This window comes from Suricata suricatta, chromosome 2, assembly GCF_006229205.1.
Source record: "Suricata suricatta isolate VVHF042 chromosome 2, meerkat_22Aug2017_6uvM2_HiC, whole genome shotgun sequence".
Taxonomy (NCBI): domain Eukaryota; kingdom Metazoa; phylum Chordata; class Mammalia; order Carnivora; family Herpestidae; genus Suricata; species Suricata suricatta.
Genome location: NC_043701.1, coordinates 61,199,359 through 61,217,259, shown reverse-complemented (window position 1 = coordinate 61,217,259; position 17,901 = coordinate 61,199,359).

Genomic DNA, 17,901 nt, shown 5'->3' with positions numbered 1-17,901 from the left:
AAAGTACAAGCAAGACATCCAGCACTGGAAGGACTGAAGGAGCATGTCAGATATGAGGACTAAAACAACTATTTTTACAATGTTGACCTTCCTAGTCAGTGAATGGCTATAACAGACTATCATACGTTGGGGTGACCTCACAGTTCTGGAGGCTGGGAGATATGAGATCAAGGCATGGGGAGGTCCAGTATCTAGTGAGGATATTTTTCCTGGGTTATAGAGGGCTATGTTCATGTTATATCCTTCTGGTGCAGAGAGGGAAAGAGAGAGGAAGGAAAGGAGGGAGATGAGATGAGATGAGAGAGAGAGAAAGAGATAGAAAGTTCTCTTGTGTCTTTTCTTCTTATAAGAGCACTAATCCCATAATGACAGCCCCAATGTCATGACCGAGTCACCTCCCTAAAGCCCCTACCTCCTAACACCACTACCATGGGGATTAGGGTTTCAATATATGGATTTGAAGGGACATAAATATTTGTTCCATAGCACTGACTCCTGAGGCTGGAGAGAAGCAGGGAGACCATTGTTTTTTACTATAAACTATTCTATGCTCTTTGATTTGTTGTTTCAAACATATAATTTTTTGATTAAATGTTTTAGATGCATTTCAGGAATCACCTCCTCCTGAAGCCTTCTCTGACCTTCCCCTAACATTAGAATCATTTTCATTTATGCCCTTATTATACTTATACCAGGTGTTATGGCCTGAATTGTGTCCCCCAAATGCACCTGGGTGGCTTAACTATATTTGGTGAAAAAGTCTTTAAGGGGGTAATGAAGACTAAATGAGGTCTTAAGGTAGAGTACTGATCCAACCAAAATGGTGTCCTTTTAAGAAGACACACCAGAGCTCTCTCTACCACGTGAGCACACAGCAAAAAGGAAGCCAGCTCTCATCAGAACCCAACCACATTGGTACACTGGTGTCAACTTACAGCCTCCAAAACTGTGAAAAAATTAATGTGTGTTCTTTAAGCCACCCAGTTTATGGTCTTTTGTCATGGCTGCCCAAGGTGACTGGTACACCAGGTTCTACTGCAGTTTATTCAATATGTGTCTATCTCCTCTTTGAGATTCTAGACTTTTTGAAAGCAAAGACTCATATTCACATAACTGTCATATATTGAGGGCTTACTAAGTGCCAATCAATGAAAGAGATACAATCTCATTTAATCCTTACAATTTCTCAAGGTTGGAACTATTATCCTCATCTTATAGATTAAGAAACTAAGGTTGGAAGACATTACATGGTTTGACTAAATTCATTAAAATCCATTTCCACTTGACTCCCCATTACCATACTGCCTTCCTTGTCATCTGTGTTTCCTTGCCTCCTAGCAGTTCCTTACACACAACTGACTTTGAGAGAATGTTCTTTCCTGAATAAATGCATTCCAATCTCATTGAGTGAAAAGGATACTTTCTCTTTACAAAAATGAAATTCCTTTAAAAATTTTTCTTTAATGTCCATTTATTTTTGAGAGAGAGGAGGGGGGAGAGAGAGCAGGGGAGGGGCAAAGAGAAAGTTGACAGAGAATCCAAAGCAGGCTCCATACAAAGCCCACTGAGGGTATCAAATTCACAAACCATGAGATCATGACCCGAGCCAAAGTCGGATGTCCAACCAACTGAGCCACTCAGGGTCTCCTACAATCATGAAATTCCTAAACTTAATGTTCTTGAACATTCCCACCTCCCACAATAATCAAATCAAATCAAATCAAATGAAAAACTCCTCCGGACAGATTTATCTACATAATTTTCAGAGCTTAGTGCAAAATGAAATTGCAGGGCCTGTTGGTCAAAAGTAATTAAGAATATCAAAAGCTTCTGAGTTGGCAAACACATGGGGGTTCAGGGAGAGCAGCCCAGCAAGAGAGTATGGCTGGCAGCTCTCGGCTCTGCTCCATCCCACATACCTGACCCTATGCATCTCTTCCATCTGGTGATTCCTCAGTTAAACTCTTTTATAATAAACTGGTAAACATTTGCCTATCCTGGGCACCCACATTGCTTTATTCACAGAACAACCCACCCTGGTGATCTCTCTACAGTATTGTGTTGGGCTGTTCTTTGTTCCTTTTACAGCTTTAGTGTCCTTCATTGTGTGGCTTATTCAACCAGTTGCTGCTGATGGACATTTGCCCTGTTTCCAGTTTTTTTTTTTACTACTCCTGTAAAGTCATAATGAATTACCAAAAAAAAAAAAAAAAGAGAGAGAGAGAGAGAATTTTAAGATGGCAATAGTAGAGCAGTAAATGAGTGCAGGGCAGGTCCTTCTACACATAGAACCTTGGGTAACTGTGCAGTCACATGCTCACAAATCTAGCCCTACCTCATGGCATTTCCCTCTCCTTTTCTATCAGTCATAGAACCAGTTTCTAGCCATCCCATATGAAATTGTTATTCCCACAATGACATAGGTTCATATGGAGTAAGAGTAATTTGGGTGAGAGTTCATCGCACACCAATTTCTCTTGTTTTTCTGTTTCCTGAAATGTTTCATTCGCCTATCAAAAACTACCACTTGAGAAACTGAGAATTTTTAAGACAATGCAGAATTGCATTAGTCAATAACAACAAATATTGGTGGAATGTGATAGCCTAGTAATGCATCTGAGTACCTAGGATCCACATTTTAGAGATTTTCTCCTTTTGAAAGGGCAAATGCCTGAAACGCCACATAAATCTATTACAAAATTATAAGACATTAATCACAGGAGATTAAAACATTTGGTCCATTGCCTTACAATCCACTTAATCTTTGAATATATTCAAGAGTTGGCATCAAAGTTGCCAACTCTAGCAGAATTATTCCATATGGAATATTCCATTTTTATCTAGTGGTTGTGGAGCATTAGACCAAGAATTGAAAATCCAATGCCTGTAGGAGCCAGACAAGATCTATAGTTAAGTGGATCTGCCAACTGTGGACTCGGGCAGCTAGAGAACACATCTGGGTCTCTGTTGCAGTTGTTCCTCCAATCCAGGTGGTTCTTACTGCATGTTAATAACATGCGCTAATGGGGTCAAATCTTCTGAATTTTCAAGCACAGTCAGAAATGAGTATATCCCAAATTGCATGTGCTAGCAACAAATTTTAATAATTAAACAAAAAGATCTATCCTGGTCAAATGAAGATTGTTTGGGAATTAGAAATGGTCATGGATCCTTTAGTTTGAGCCCTACGTGACAAAAGACTTATTTAATCATACAGAATCCTAAGTTTAGGACTAGAAAACTAAGTTTGGGACTAATGTTCCACAAACTAATCATTTAAAGAATGGGTAGCTAGGATGTTTGAATTAGGAAGAACAAAATTTCTAAGGCAGTGGTTCACAAATTCACAACTCCAGGGGACATTTGGCAATGTCTGGAGACATCTGTGGTTGTCATAACCAAGAGGAGAGTGGGAATACTACTGTCATCTCATGGGTAGAGCCTAGGGATGTTGCTAAACATCCCTAACAGCCTCACAGCAAATACTCATCCAGCCAGAAGAGCAATCATGCTGAGGTTGAGAGACCCGTTCTGATGCAATGACTTACCCTCAAAATGTGGGTCTCAGTGCACAGCTTTACCACACAGATCCTTGAAGGGAAAGACCCATACTCTGTAAACTATAAGACACCGATGAAAGAAATTTAAGAGGACACAAATGGAAAGTTATTCCATGCTCATAGTTTAGAAGAACAAATAGTGTCAAAATGCCCATACTACTCAAAGCAATCTACAGATTCAATGCAATCCCTAGCAAAATACCAATAGCTGAGGCCTCTGGGTGGCTCAGTTGGTTAAGCATCTGACTCTTGACCTCGACTTGGGTCATGATTTCATGGTTGGGGAGACTGAACCCCACACTGGGCTCTGCGCTGGCAACTGCTTGGGATTCTTTCTCTCCCTCTTTCTCTACTCCCCCATCTCAAAATAAATAAATAAACTTTTAAAAATGTTAAAACAAGCCACCAAAATACCAATAGCATTTTCAACAGAACCAGAATAAACAATCTTAAAATATGTATAAATACAAAAAAAGATCCTAAGTAGCCAAAGCAATCTTGAAAAAGAAGAACAAAGTTGGAAGTATCATAATCCTAGATTTCAAGATACACTACAAAGCTGTAGTAATCAAAACAGTATGATACTAGTATAAAAATAAACAGAAAGATCAATGGAACAGATTAGAGAGCCCAGCAATAAATCCACAATTATATGGTCAGTTAATCTTTAACAAAAGAGGTGAGAATATGCAATGGGAAAAAGATAGTCTCTTCAAGAAATGGTTTTGAGAAAACTGGACAGCCACATGCAAAAGAATGAAACTGGACTGCTTATTTACACCATATACAAAATGGATTAAGGACCTAAATGTGAGACATGAAACCATGAAAATCCTAGAAAAAAGCAGGCAGTACTTTCTCTGACATTGGCCATAGAAACATTTTTCTAGATATGTTTCCTGAGGCAAACAAACAGAAGCAAAAATAAACTGTTGCAACTACATCAAAATAAAAAGCTTCTGCACAGCAAAGGAAACAATCAGCAAAATTAAAAGGCAACCTACTGAATGGGAGAAGACATTTGCAAATGACATATCCAGTAAAGGATTAGTATCCAAAATATATAAAAATCTTATACAACTCAACACCCAAAAAACAACAATCCAATTTAAAAATGGGCAAAAGACATGAACAGACATTTCTCCAAAGAAGACATATAAACGGCCAAGAGATACATGAAAAGATACTCAACATAACTCATCATCAGGGTAATGGAAATCAAAACCACAATGAGATATCACCCCATCCCTGTCAGAATGGCTAAAAGCAAAAACACAAGAAACAAGAAGTGTTAGTGAGGATGGAGAGAAAAAGGAACTGTTGTGCACTGTTTGTAGGAATGCAAACTGGGGCAGCCACTGTGAAAAGCAGTATGGAAGTTCTTCAAAAATTTAAAAATAGAATTAGCATATGATCCAGTAATTCCACTACTGGATATTTACCTGAAGAATATGAAAACACTAAATCAAAGGAATACATATACCTGTTTATTACAACATTATTTATAATAACCAAGATATGGAAGCAGCCAAAGTGAGTGTGCATTGATAGATGGGTAAAAAGGTGATTTACACACACACGCGCGCACACACACACACACACACACACACACACACCGAAATATCACTCTGCCTTAAAAATGAATGAAATCTTGCCATTTGCAACCACATGGGTGGATCTAAAGGATATAAGTGAAATAAGTCAGTTGGCAAAAGATAAATACCATATGATTTTACTTCTATGTGGAATTTAAGAAAGAAAACACCAAACAAAGGGGAAAAAAAAGAGAGACAAACTGGAAAAGAGACTCTTAAATATAAAGAACAAATGTGGGATGGGGGAAGGTGAAATACACTCATCCTGGTAAGCACTAAGTAATGTACAGAATTGTTGAATCACTATATTGTACACCTGAAACTAATATAACACTGTATATTAATTATACTAGAGTTAAAATTTTTTAAAAACATAAAACAGATGCATATCCTTGGGCCCCAACCCAGACTACTCAATTATAAACTCTGTGAGTCACACCCAAAATACGTACATTTTAGAAATCTTACCTGGTGATGTAAATATATGCTAAAATTTAAGAGCCACTGAACTGAAATAACAGATTTTAAAGAACTCATTTGTATCTAGAGAGCTAACATCGTATGCTCAGATGTATTTTCAATGACAACAGAGTAAACTTTTACTTTTAAGTTGCAAAATACTGCACAGCCTAAGCAATAGTATCAGAATAATCCACCCACAATCACAACCTGTTCCAAAAAGATAGGAGGAGTTTAAAGAAGAAAAACTATCGTCATATCCTTACCCTCCAAGCACAGAAGGTGATTTCTTAGATTGCTAAAAGTATTTTTAAAAGTTCATCAGGAAAAAACCAGCTACAAAAATCACAATTTTAAAAGCAATCTATAATCCTTAAGTGTTACAAATTCAAGCATTTGAAATCAGAATACATGACATTAAAGAGAAACACTACAGATATCACAACCACCACCTTCAATATGAATCATAGCAACTAGAAATAGTTTAAGTTTTATAATGCAAAACTTATGCTGTAAGTTTGTTTGCCATTTTCCATTAACACTAAAATTATATATTTTAAAAAGTTTTTTTAATACTTACTTTTTTGAGAGAGAGAGAGAGAGAGAGGGAGAGAGAGAGAGCAAGTGGGGGAAGGGCAGAGAGAGAGACACACACAGAATCTGAAACAGGCTCCAGGCTCTGAGCTGTCAGCACAGAGCCCAATGCTGGACTCAAACTCAGGAATGACGAGATCATGGCCTGAACTGAAGTTGGACACAACCAAATGAGCTACCCAGGTGCCCTAAAATTATATATTTTAAAGAAAACACTGCCTGGAGCCCCTTCTCTCTCTCTCTGTCTCGTGAAATATATTAGAAGTTTCCCTGCTTCAGAAAGGCCAATAGCTAGCTCCTCTTTTCTGGCCAGAGAAGTTCCCACTGGTATGAGGTACTGTTATTCACAGAAGTGTGTGTCCCCCCTGGAAGATGGAGCATATGTAGTTGCCATCATCCCTAATAGATATAAATGGAAAACTCAGCTCAGAAGCATAAGCACAGATAAGGGGAGATTTGTCTGGGCTGATGCAACAAGAATTTCAAGGCTGCTGTAAACTCAGACAGAAGGTCTGAGAGATGTAGCTTCCTGTGCAGTAAAATCATCGCCTCATGTGCTAGTGTAAATTTTTTTTCTAATTTGGAGCATAAAAAAAAAAAACATCTTTGCAGGCTGGCAAGATCAGGAATCTCTAGGAAGGTCTCTATAAGACAAAGGGAGACAACAGGCAGCCAGTCTATGCTCCAGAAAACTTGACCTTGTTTATATCTTTGTGGTGCTCTTTCATTGCTTTTGAAGAAAACCAAAGTAAAATCAGTCATACCTCTAACAAATTGTCATTATTGCCTATCTATAAACCCAGATGAGCTTCTGTGGTCTGGCCTGCCTCAGGGTGGGGAAGAAGGCTAAGGGACACTGCTCACCTGGGGAAGTGGGTCAGTCGGGGCTCCCTACCAGAAGCAGCACTATTACTAGACGTGTACAGAGGAAGTTGAATCGTCCATTTCTTTTGGACAGTGAAGAACCCTCAGAAGCCTCTCCCTCTTCTCCCAGCCTGACCCTTAATGACATCCCAGTAATCACAAAGGGCCACCCAGCCCATTATTGGTTTGGGGGATTCTCATGTCCCCTTTCAATGCCTGCCTTGCATATCTTTCGAGGCTCTCTGCCTCCCTCTCCAAAAGATAAATATTCAGAGCTCATTCTACCCAGTTCTTTCAAGTAGAGGAAATTGATGTGATTAACTCCCCAATGTATAAAGAAAGTAACAGGTTACCTCTGTAAGGGTTCAGAATATGTTACCCCCAAATATGCCACTCTGGAGTATTATTTTGAATTAAAGGTATTTGAGAAATAGCTGGTATAAGGACACTCTGACCCTCTCTGTGTCCCTGAAAGCAGGAGATAAAGCTCCCATGTGAAAATATCCTCCCAATACCAGGAGGCTAAAAGGCATCTTGATCACCAGAAATAGGAAATTTCAGGCCAAGAATACTGTGTAAACAAACCTTGTTATTTCTTTGCCCTTTTGCCACGTATCTTCTAAACCTCTTTCTCATATCAATTCTTCACAATTTATTGTTTGTCAAAAAGGCATAAAATCTTCCTGCTTTGGTTACTTTTTTGAGTCTCATATCTTGTGGGGCTCCCTCCACTTATGTACTTGATTAAATTGTTCACACAAGAATCTAGAAAGGTATAAGAACAATGATTTCTCTTTCCCTATTTCTCCTCCCAGAAATTGTTTACATTGTAAATGTTAAGAAAGGTAATACTTAATCCAAAATAATTGCTCTCTAAAGGTAAAATTTCAAGGAACAATTCTCCCAAATGGAGGTGATCTTATACCCCTCTCATCATCTTGGGAAGTCAGAAATGTGAGCCATGGAGAGAGGGAAGGAGAGGCTTGTAGAGAGATCTTGTAAAAACAGGTCAGCTGGTGAGCAAACAGTTCTCTCTCTTTCAAATCCATCAAGAAATGGAGATGTCTTTGGCCAAACTTGTGCTTGAAAACAGAAAAGCTGGAGTCAATGGTTGTAGAGAGCAAGATGGAGTCACTCATGTAAAGCAGAGACTCCAGCACTGACATGAGCAGCCAGGGGCATTGCAGCTGAGACTAGATATTGCCAAAGCCAGCACAGGCTGATGATACCCAGAAATGATAACCAGAACCAGAGGAGGTCTGCAAAGGCCCAAAACTGATGAAATTTCTTTAAAAAGGCAGGGTTTTTGCAGCACAATCTCAGACTGTCCAGATGCTGATCCTTCCATGTCTCAACACAACAAAAAGGCGACTACCACCGAAGGCTCTCCCAGATAGATCTCTGACCACAACAGAGATTCTCCATAACTAACAGCACGTGCTGAGGGCTGGATTGGACCAGACTGACGCCTCATCTCAACTGTGCACTCATGGACTGACCATGTGTGGTTTGTTAATGTCTTACCCTTTATCATATCTCATTTGTGTTGTGACTTCGTATTGTGCTTTGCTTTGTATGACGTGCATGAAGCCAAGTCACATGCATCATGAAATGTCATTGAGTTTGGAATGCTGAAACTGCTTTACAATTATGTTAAACTTGCTTTAGGATTAAATGAAGCAACATCATGGAAAGACACACTTGCATGTGCGCCTTCATAGTGAGCTGGCGACAACAGTACAAATTCCTTTATCTTCAAAAACAACAATGGCAAATTCCCAAAGACAGTGTGCCCCCAACTAAGAAAGCACTCAGTCATACTGGGTATCTGTGGGGAATGAGGGGAAATAAGAAAGTCTGTATATCACATGGCCTCTTTCTGAATCAGCTCATGCATCCACAAAGTGGAACCGCTCCTATGCAGATACCACAGAGACTGGTGGTCCCATTCGCAAATTATACCTCAACTAATAATGAGGATGCAACAGCTGTTACATAAGGAAGAGTTTTTGTTGCTGCTGTTGTAACAAATATTAAGTTACAGACCTGAGAATGGGGTAGTCTTTTGCAAAATCACAAAGAGAATGATCAATGGAAAAGAGCTGTAGCTCAAAGTGAAACTCTGGTGGAGAGCCTGGCTTTCCTGGCCTCCAGGTGGTGGGATCCCAGCTAAGACAGGGAAAGCTAAGTCCAACATTCTCTAGTATTTACAACTGAAGACCACCCAGGTGGCCAGGTATCCCCTGAACAGAGAAGGAGAGGAGCCCTGGGTAGTGGTACGGGGTAGGGGGAGTGCATCAGAGAGGGACTTTAATCTTAACCCAGAGACAAATAAGAAAGCTGATACATGAGGTGTAAGAATGGGTGCCACGCCCACCATTCAGGAAACAGGTGGAGTGAAAACAAGAATATACTGAGAAAAAAACTTTCAGAAAGAAAGAGAGGTGCGGCATTTAGACCACACTTCTTTTTTTTTTTAATGTTTGTTTATTACTGAGAGAGAGAGTGCAAATGGGGGACAGGCAAAGAGAGAGGACAGAAAGAATCCTAAGCAAGTTCCAGGCTGTGTGCACAGAGCCCAATGCGAGGCTTGAACTCACAAACTGCGAGATCATGACATGAGCTGAAATCAAGAGTCGGATGTTTAACCAACTGAGCCACCCAGGTGCCCCTTTAGGTCACACTTCTGTCACTAATTTTCCATTTACTGGGATGTAAAGTAGTAGGTAGGTGGGGCTTTTTTTTGGTCTTATTCACAGCAATATACCCAACACCTAGAACGATGTATTGTGCATATTGGGCACTCGATATCTACCAAATGAATAAATAAGTGATTATAGTCTTGACAAAGGCAAACAGCTATTAGGGACTACTCCTTCACTGATTCTTCCCCTACTTGCCTCACAGCGTTGCTGCCCAAGTCAAAGGACACTGAGTAGAAAGTGGGAAAGACCCCGACCAAGTGGTGGTGATGATGCACAAGAAGAAAGACACATGCCACCAATGTGCAGATGGAGAACTCAGGAGGCAGATGGATTGGCCAGAAGGTGAAGCAGAACCTGAGAAAACATGCTGGAGCAGGAAAGAAGAGTTGGTTCCAAGGGCAACAGTAGCAGCAGCCTGAGAAGGGGAAGATTTGTTTAAGTGAAGCCAAACAGTGGTGTAAGCAGCCTAGGTTTCTTCTGGCTTCTGCCAAGGGGCTCATGAGGGTGAGCTATGGAAACATGAGGAGAGAGGTGGCAGAGGAAAGTTGTAGAGTTAGGAAGGACTGGTCAAAAAAAGAAAGCTGATGCTGGACTAGCCATCTTGCCTTCCATAAAAAAAGAAGAGAAGAAAAGAGGGTATAGAGCACAGAAGAGAACCTCATCCACTGAGCAGACCTCCTGGATTTTCCATGATGGTCTCAATTTTGAGTCATCTTATTGTTTTCATCAAAGATTATCTTAGCCTTGGTTCTCTGCAAAATAGCCTTTACAATTTGTAAGTTGTTTATTTGAGAATGTGATTCCTGAAGCAATAGGGCCAACAGGTGAAAAGAAACAGGGAAGGAGGGAGAAACAATATGAGGATGTGAGACTGGCCCAGCCATTGCTAAGAGCAAGTAGTGCTCCATTGTGCCAGGACCCCCTGAAGAGCCAATAAAAGACACCCCCAAACCGTCTATCAAGGGGATAACATGGGGAACTGTCATTAACTCACCCACACTTCAGGGCTGTGCATGGATGAGCACGGGGTGGCTCCTACAGTTGTCCTTACCTCAGCATCAGCAACACTCCCAGCCAAAAGTGAGAGGCTCACTGCACAGGCTCAAGTGCATCTGCACAAGGCCCATTAAAGCCCACAGGAAACCAGTCAGTGCAGCAGTGGCTGGAGTAGGAGATGGGGCCAGAAGATGTGGATGTAGGGCACAGTCCCCACCTGGATCCTCTCTGATCTGCAGGTGTCCCACCTCTTGGAAGTCCAGTCCTTCAAGAGTCTTGGTCAAGGTCATGGGTGACTGCAGTCTTTGCAAGGATGTAACACACAAAGGTGAGTGGAAGAAGCTGCAGCTGGTCCCCAAGTGATTACTAATATTTAAGACTTCCCTCCTTTACCATATAATTAGATCAGTGTTTTTCAAAATTGGCACATTAGAAACACTGGAGGTGATTTTTTTAAAAAAATTTTTTTGAGAGAGTGCATGTGCAGGAGGGGCAGAGAGAGGAAAGAGAGAGAAACACAAAATCCAAAGTGGGCTCTGCATTGACAGCAGAGAGCCCAATGTGAGGCTCGAACACATACACCATGAGACCGTGACTTGAGCTGAAGTCAGATGCTCAATGGAATGAGCCACTTAGTTGCCCCACTGGAGCTGCTTTTTTAAAACTCTGATGCCTAGACTATAACCCAGACAATGAATCAGTAATTGTCTAAATTAGAAAATTAATATAGTGACTATAGTTAACAATACTGCATTACATATTTGAAAGTAGCTAAGAGAATAGATCTTGAAAGTTCTCATCACAAGAAGAACATTTTACAACTATGTGTGGCAATGGATGTTCACTGGATTTATTGTGGTGATCATTTTTTGACATACACAAATATCAAATGATTATGTCATACACCTGAAACTAATATATCAATTATATCTCAATTTTTTAAAAACCACAGTTAGAAAAAACAAAACTAACATCAACAATAACATTATTTAATCTGTAGGTGTTATGGAAATTTTACCGGTTGCCCTCTACTGTTCTCTTTTTTTGTCCAGGATCCAATCCAGGGTCAAGTGCATTCAGTTGTCCAGCATCCTTAGCCTCCTCCAATCTGTAATATTCCTCATCTTTCCTTATCATGACCTTGACACTCTGACTTTGTGAGTAAATCATTTATTTGGGAATGTGATTCCAGGAATACTGGTTATTCTATGGAATGTTCCTCAATTTGGGCTTTTCTGATATCTCATGATTACACTGAGGTTATACATTTTTGGTGAGAATGCCTTAGAAGGAATATTGTTTACCTGTCTTGTGCATCATACCACAGTTATATGATGTTGATGTGTCTTATTAGTGGTGATGTTAACTTTGATCACTTAAATAAGGTGATGTCTTCTAGGTTTCTCCAGTGTAAATTTATAATTTTCCCCTGGAAATCAATATATTTCTTGTGCAGAGATGCTTTGAGACTATGCAAATATCCTGTTTCTCCTTACACTTTGCCCACTGATTTCAGCATCCATCAATGGTTCTTACCTACAACACTTATTTAACTGTGGTCTATGTCACATTCTTCATTCCTTTGTCCTTTATCAACTGGACTTATAATCTAAGCAAGTGCTGTGTGACTTGGTTTTAAATAACTACAAAGGTTTAACAGCCCTGGAGAAAGATGGTGGTTTGAGTCTTGAATGAAAGGAATAAGTGAGAAATAGGGGCACCTGGGTGGCTCAGTCAGTTAGGCATCCGACTTTTGATTTTTGGCTCAGGTCATGATCTCACGGTTTGTGAGTTCAAGCCCCAAGTCGGACTCCATGCTGACAGCACAGAGCCTGCTTGGGATTTCCTATCTCCCTCTCTCTCTCTGCTCCTCCCCTGCTCATCCTTTCTCTCTCTCTCTCTCTCTCTCTCTCTCTCTCTCTCTCTCTCTCTCTCTCTCTCTTTCTGTCTCAAAATAAATAAATAAAACTTACAAAAACCATCAGAGTGAAATGTGTAGTCTGGAAGCAGTTTGGGTATGAAACATAACAGAGCAGTGTCTAATATAGTAACAAAACAAAACAAAAACAGGTTGGCAGGGGGTGCAGGATGGCCAGTGTTTGATATCTGTGTCAAAAAGGAACATATTTATACAAAAGTCTCAAGATGAAGATCAGAAAGAAGAAAGACATAAGGGTACCAGCTGCAAAGACATAGAACGAGAGGAAAAGAGAGAAAACTTAGCTTGATACATCTGCTCAAATGTAAACAGAGAAGTCATCTGAGGTGATAAAAAAAAAAAGTGGGGGTAGGCAGTGAGGAGAGACTCAGAAAGAAATGAAGAAATAAGAATTTCGGGTCGCAGCTGGATTTCCTGGCAAAGGAAACTAGGAGAATTAGCTAGAGGTGGAAAACTCCTGAACCAAGAAAAAGAGAGAGGTAGGTCCTCCTGCAATGCCAATTCGCTCAGGGGGTCTAGAAAAAAAGGAGTCAAAGTTAGGGAAGGAATCGAAGAAGGACAAACTCCCTGTAAAGGGTATCTTAGCCCTGAGTCTTTTAGCTACAATGACAACTCAATTCAAACTACCTGAAGCAAAAACAGACTCTTCTGGCTCCCATGTCTGGGAAGGTCAGATGTGGCCAGCCCCCAGGACTCCTTGTTCCAAGCCTTTATCTCTGTTTCTCCTCCCCAGACCGGGATCTCTCAGTTCTTCTCTCTTCTGTGGGTTGGCCGTACTGACTCCCAGCTCAGGTGGGCCCCCTCTGTGCAGGCAGGAAAGATGGCTGCATCCATCTCAAAGCTTTCATTGAGCTTTTCAAAGCTTTTCAAAGGGAATGCCTATAAAACACTTTTGAAGCATTTACAGTAGTGGAGCCGGGCCAAGCATTACTGCTCTCCTAGAAAAATCAGTGACTTAAAGATTGCTTCAGAAAGCATGCTTCAGAAGTCAGTGGGAGCCTTCTGGCCAGGTGGCAGAGGCCGTGGGAGGGTCAAAGCCAGCCACCATTCCCTGGACGCTGCCATCCATCCCTGCCACCAGTAGCTTAGAGCCCTGTTACTCCTGGCCCCGAGCAATGTGTTGCAAGAGAACTCAGATGTACACGTGCGTTCTCTCTCTCCACGATATTTCCACAGCTTTGAACTTGCACCCAATTTGCCCTTGTATTTGTCATCTGTAAATTTCTCTTGGTATTTTCTGTCTCCTCTAGGCCCGAGGCCTCTCTGACCTCCTTAGGGGCCACTGCATTTTCTACAACAGCCCAGAGGAGCATTTGGACAGGCCTTTGGCCACGCTTCCAACTCTTGATGTAGCAATCTGCCCCCAGGAAGACCTTTAAACTTTCATTTTGTGCTGTTCTGTACCCTTTGTCATTTCTGACTATAGACGTTAGGCTGAGGTTGAGCATGAGCCATCCCTTCCCTCAAGCTATTTCATTACAAATGACAACTGTCCCATTTTAAGACGTCTGGAAGAATTTCTCACATTCTAAAGTAACTGTGCTCATCAACCCTCGAACATTCTACCGTATTCTCATCTAATCCCGCGTGTTAAAGTTTCAACCCGCTATTTGTCCAAGCAGAGATTGCTTCCACATTGGTTGTTCTCCAATATCTTGTTTCCTCTTTTCTCTGTAGTGATAGAACTGGTAGAGGTTCACATGAACGTTCAACACAGAGACTGCATTGTTCAGCTGCCCTTATGGTCCAGTGTGAGCTGACCATTGGATGTGGTCGTAATGGAAGGAACACACCTGTCATTCGTCCTCCTGCTGCTTGTACTGTGGGCATGGACATGACCGTGTGCCGTATGGACCATATCAGCAAGGGCAATATCCTAAATATCATGGAACAATAAGATGGAAGAAACTCAGATCCCTGACTGACTTCATGGAGCAAAACCTCCACACCATCTACTTCTTGACTTGTAACATGAGAAACAAATTTCTACTCTGTTTACATCACAGTTACTTTGGGTCTCTGATGAAAGCCGCAGAACCTATATAACAATAAATACACATGTCTCTGCCCCTGAGCCTTCTTAGAGCCAAATCACGCTCGTTGTTTTGGGCCTCTCAAAATAAATCTCTATTTTTCCTGTTCTGTGACCTTCCTGTAAACTTTCTCCAGGTACCATCTCTTCTTCATTTGAAGAGACCGCATCCCCCCACCCAGACCTCTGAAAGTTATAAACTACAATACAAGGATTAGCTTCTAAACTATATACTCTATTCCTTTTTTCCTCCCTCCTTCCCTTTCTTTTCCTTTTCTTCCTCTTTCAACCTTTTTTCATTTCTTTTCTTTCCTCCTTGCCAGCCTATAACAAATAGTTACAGTTCTTGTTCTGTATATCTGGCACTGGGTTGGACACCAGAGGAGGATACTAAAATGTCAATATACTAGTTCATTTAAATATTTTTAGGTTTATTTTGAGAGAGAGAGAGAAAGTACAAGAGGGACAGAGAGAGAGAATCCCAAGTAGGCTCCACACAGTCAGCACCGAGCCTGACACTGGGTTCAGACTCATGAATCGTGAGATCATGACCTGAGTCAAAATCAAGAGTCAGATGTTTAACCAACTGAGACACTCAGGGGCCCCTGTATTAGTTCATTTCAGAGACAAAGACTACTTACTAAAGAAAACATTAAGTATCACAAGGTCACTGAGATGACTGGGCAGCCAGGACCATGGTTATGCTGCCAGGAAAACCACCCTGAATCACTCTGCAGAACTGGTATGGAGAGGTCACACTTCTTGACCAGCACTCAAACACTGGGCACCTGGAGGGCTAATGCCCCTGGTCCTTGGCACCTGCAGCTGTCACCAGCATCATTGCCTCTACTTCCTCGCGGCCAGAGAGCCTTCCTCACCATCCCCTCCTCTGTGTCTCCGGTTCCCAGTTCAAGGTCTGGAGCAGGCGCATCTGGGGGTGATTGGTGCCTGTGTCACATGCCCAAGACTTGGCAGCAGGGGAAAGTGAAATGGGAATCATCTCAAATTTTCAGCTTGTCAAGTGCTAGCAGGCTGTACATCACAGTAAAGCACAAAATGAAGAATGTCCCAACATAGAAAACAGGTTCTAAAACTGGGCCACTGAAACGAATAGAAATATGCATGACATCTATCATGGAGGAACTTAATCTGGTCTCCCTATACCTATTAGACTATTAATTTTGAATGCATCAAGAATCATGTGCTTTTCAGTTCTGTGCCTTTTTAGGAGGCAAAATTCTAAAGAGAGAGAAGTACCACCTCATTTGTAGAAGAATATAAGGAGTACTAGAAAGAAATTACCGTTTTTTTCCTGCCTCTGGGCTGACAGAGATGATCCTCAGTATGCTAGATGTAGTGAAAATTTGTAGGGAATCTGAAGTAGCCCTTGCCTATGTTTGGGGGATTTTTCCCATTACATAGGTCTGAGTGAATGAGTCTGATCTTTAATTTTACCATTGCTGGAAGTTTGGCCTCAGGCATGTAAACTAGTCTTGGCCAATCAGATACTCCTGCCTGAGACTTTAAATCTGGAATGAGTGAAGCAAAGGAGCTGAAATAGTTGAGAATCCATCTGTGCCCTAAGGGTTCCGTGGGACATCCAGCACTGAGTGAGAACAGCAGGCATGTCCCGATCATGTGTCTTCTGGCCTGATTTGGGCTCTGAATCTCACCTGAATTTTGAGCTTGGTCTTCTTAGAGATTTTGTGACTTACCCCAAAACCCTCTCAACAAATTGTTTTTTCACATAAATCAGTCAGAATCACTCTTGCTTGTGATCAAGAATTCTAACCCACACACACCCATTACATTTTTATCAGTATACTTTTTCTTTTACGATGGCTTCACTTTAATAAGTTAGTCACATATAAACCATGAAAAACTCCTAAATATTTTTCAGCTTAGATTATCATAGTCATAAAGTTTTTCCTCATCTTCATACTACCTAAACGCTAAAACTAGAAGGAACCCTGGGGACTGTCTGATTCACTTCCTCCGCTGAAGGAAATTGAGACTCCAAGAGGCTCTTTCTCATTTCAGTGGATGACTCTCATTTCTATGTACGGTCTCTGAGAAGTTCTTCAACTAAATCAAAACCATTCCAAATTAAGGGCCTCTCTCTTCTCATGCTGAAAATTTATTTTGGAAATATAATGAGCTACTTCTCTATTATAAAAACCACCAAAGGAAATAAGAATACTGGCTCAGAACCAATCCTAAGGAAATATCCCCAGTCATGTTTGCTAGACAGCCCAGGTTTGGCACCTGTTTATCAATTTACTCAGTCAAAACCACATTTTCTGAATTTGTTAATGAGCATGTTGAGGAGAGGCCTAAGGAGGCAGCTGTTAGGGGAGCAGGAGGTAGCTCCACCTCCTTAACAAGCTAGTGCTAAAAATGTGAAAAAAGATCTTATGAACCCTGACAGGGAATGGCAGCACCGCCAGATAAAGGAACCTGAGGCCCCTCCCTCCCCATCTCCACAGACTTAGCATGGTGATAGGAGCTTAACGTGAACTTTTATTGTGTTAAATCACTGAGATTTGGGAGATACATTATTTAGCCTGCTCTTCTTAGTATAGTGCCTAATTATAGAAGAATACATTTATATCTATCAAAGAAGGCCTAACAGAAGGAAAGACTTTGAGAAGGACAGAAAAGTTTAGCTAGGCTAATATAGAAAGACAAGAGAGCCTCAGAAGATAGTAACCTATCTCTCGGGCGACCCCAGCCTGTCGCCTTGCTGCTCTGGAACCCCACCTTGCCCAGGCTCCACCATCTTCCCTGAGGCAGACTCTTGGTTTCCAGATATCTTCATTGAGACTGACCCTTTACCTCCTCTAGGCTTCTTCCAGGTTCTCAGAGGGCCAGCTATTGCTTAGCATTGACCCCCGCTGCCTTCAAGTACCAGCCCTTGCTTCTCATTGGCTCAGGTTCATCTCCTTGGCTTCACCCCGTGCCTCACTCTTGGCTGTGGCCTTAGAGCTCCTGGCCTGGCTCCCACCCAGCATCCAGAAAGCTCCATGCCCCACCTGGCCTGATGCTACAGTTACCCCAGTCACCATTGGTTAAGTGACCTTTGGTTAGTCCAACATATTTTAATTATTTTCCCTTTCCCACAATTTCTTTGAGTGGATTAAGTTAGAATACCCATATT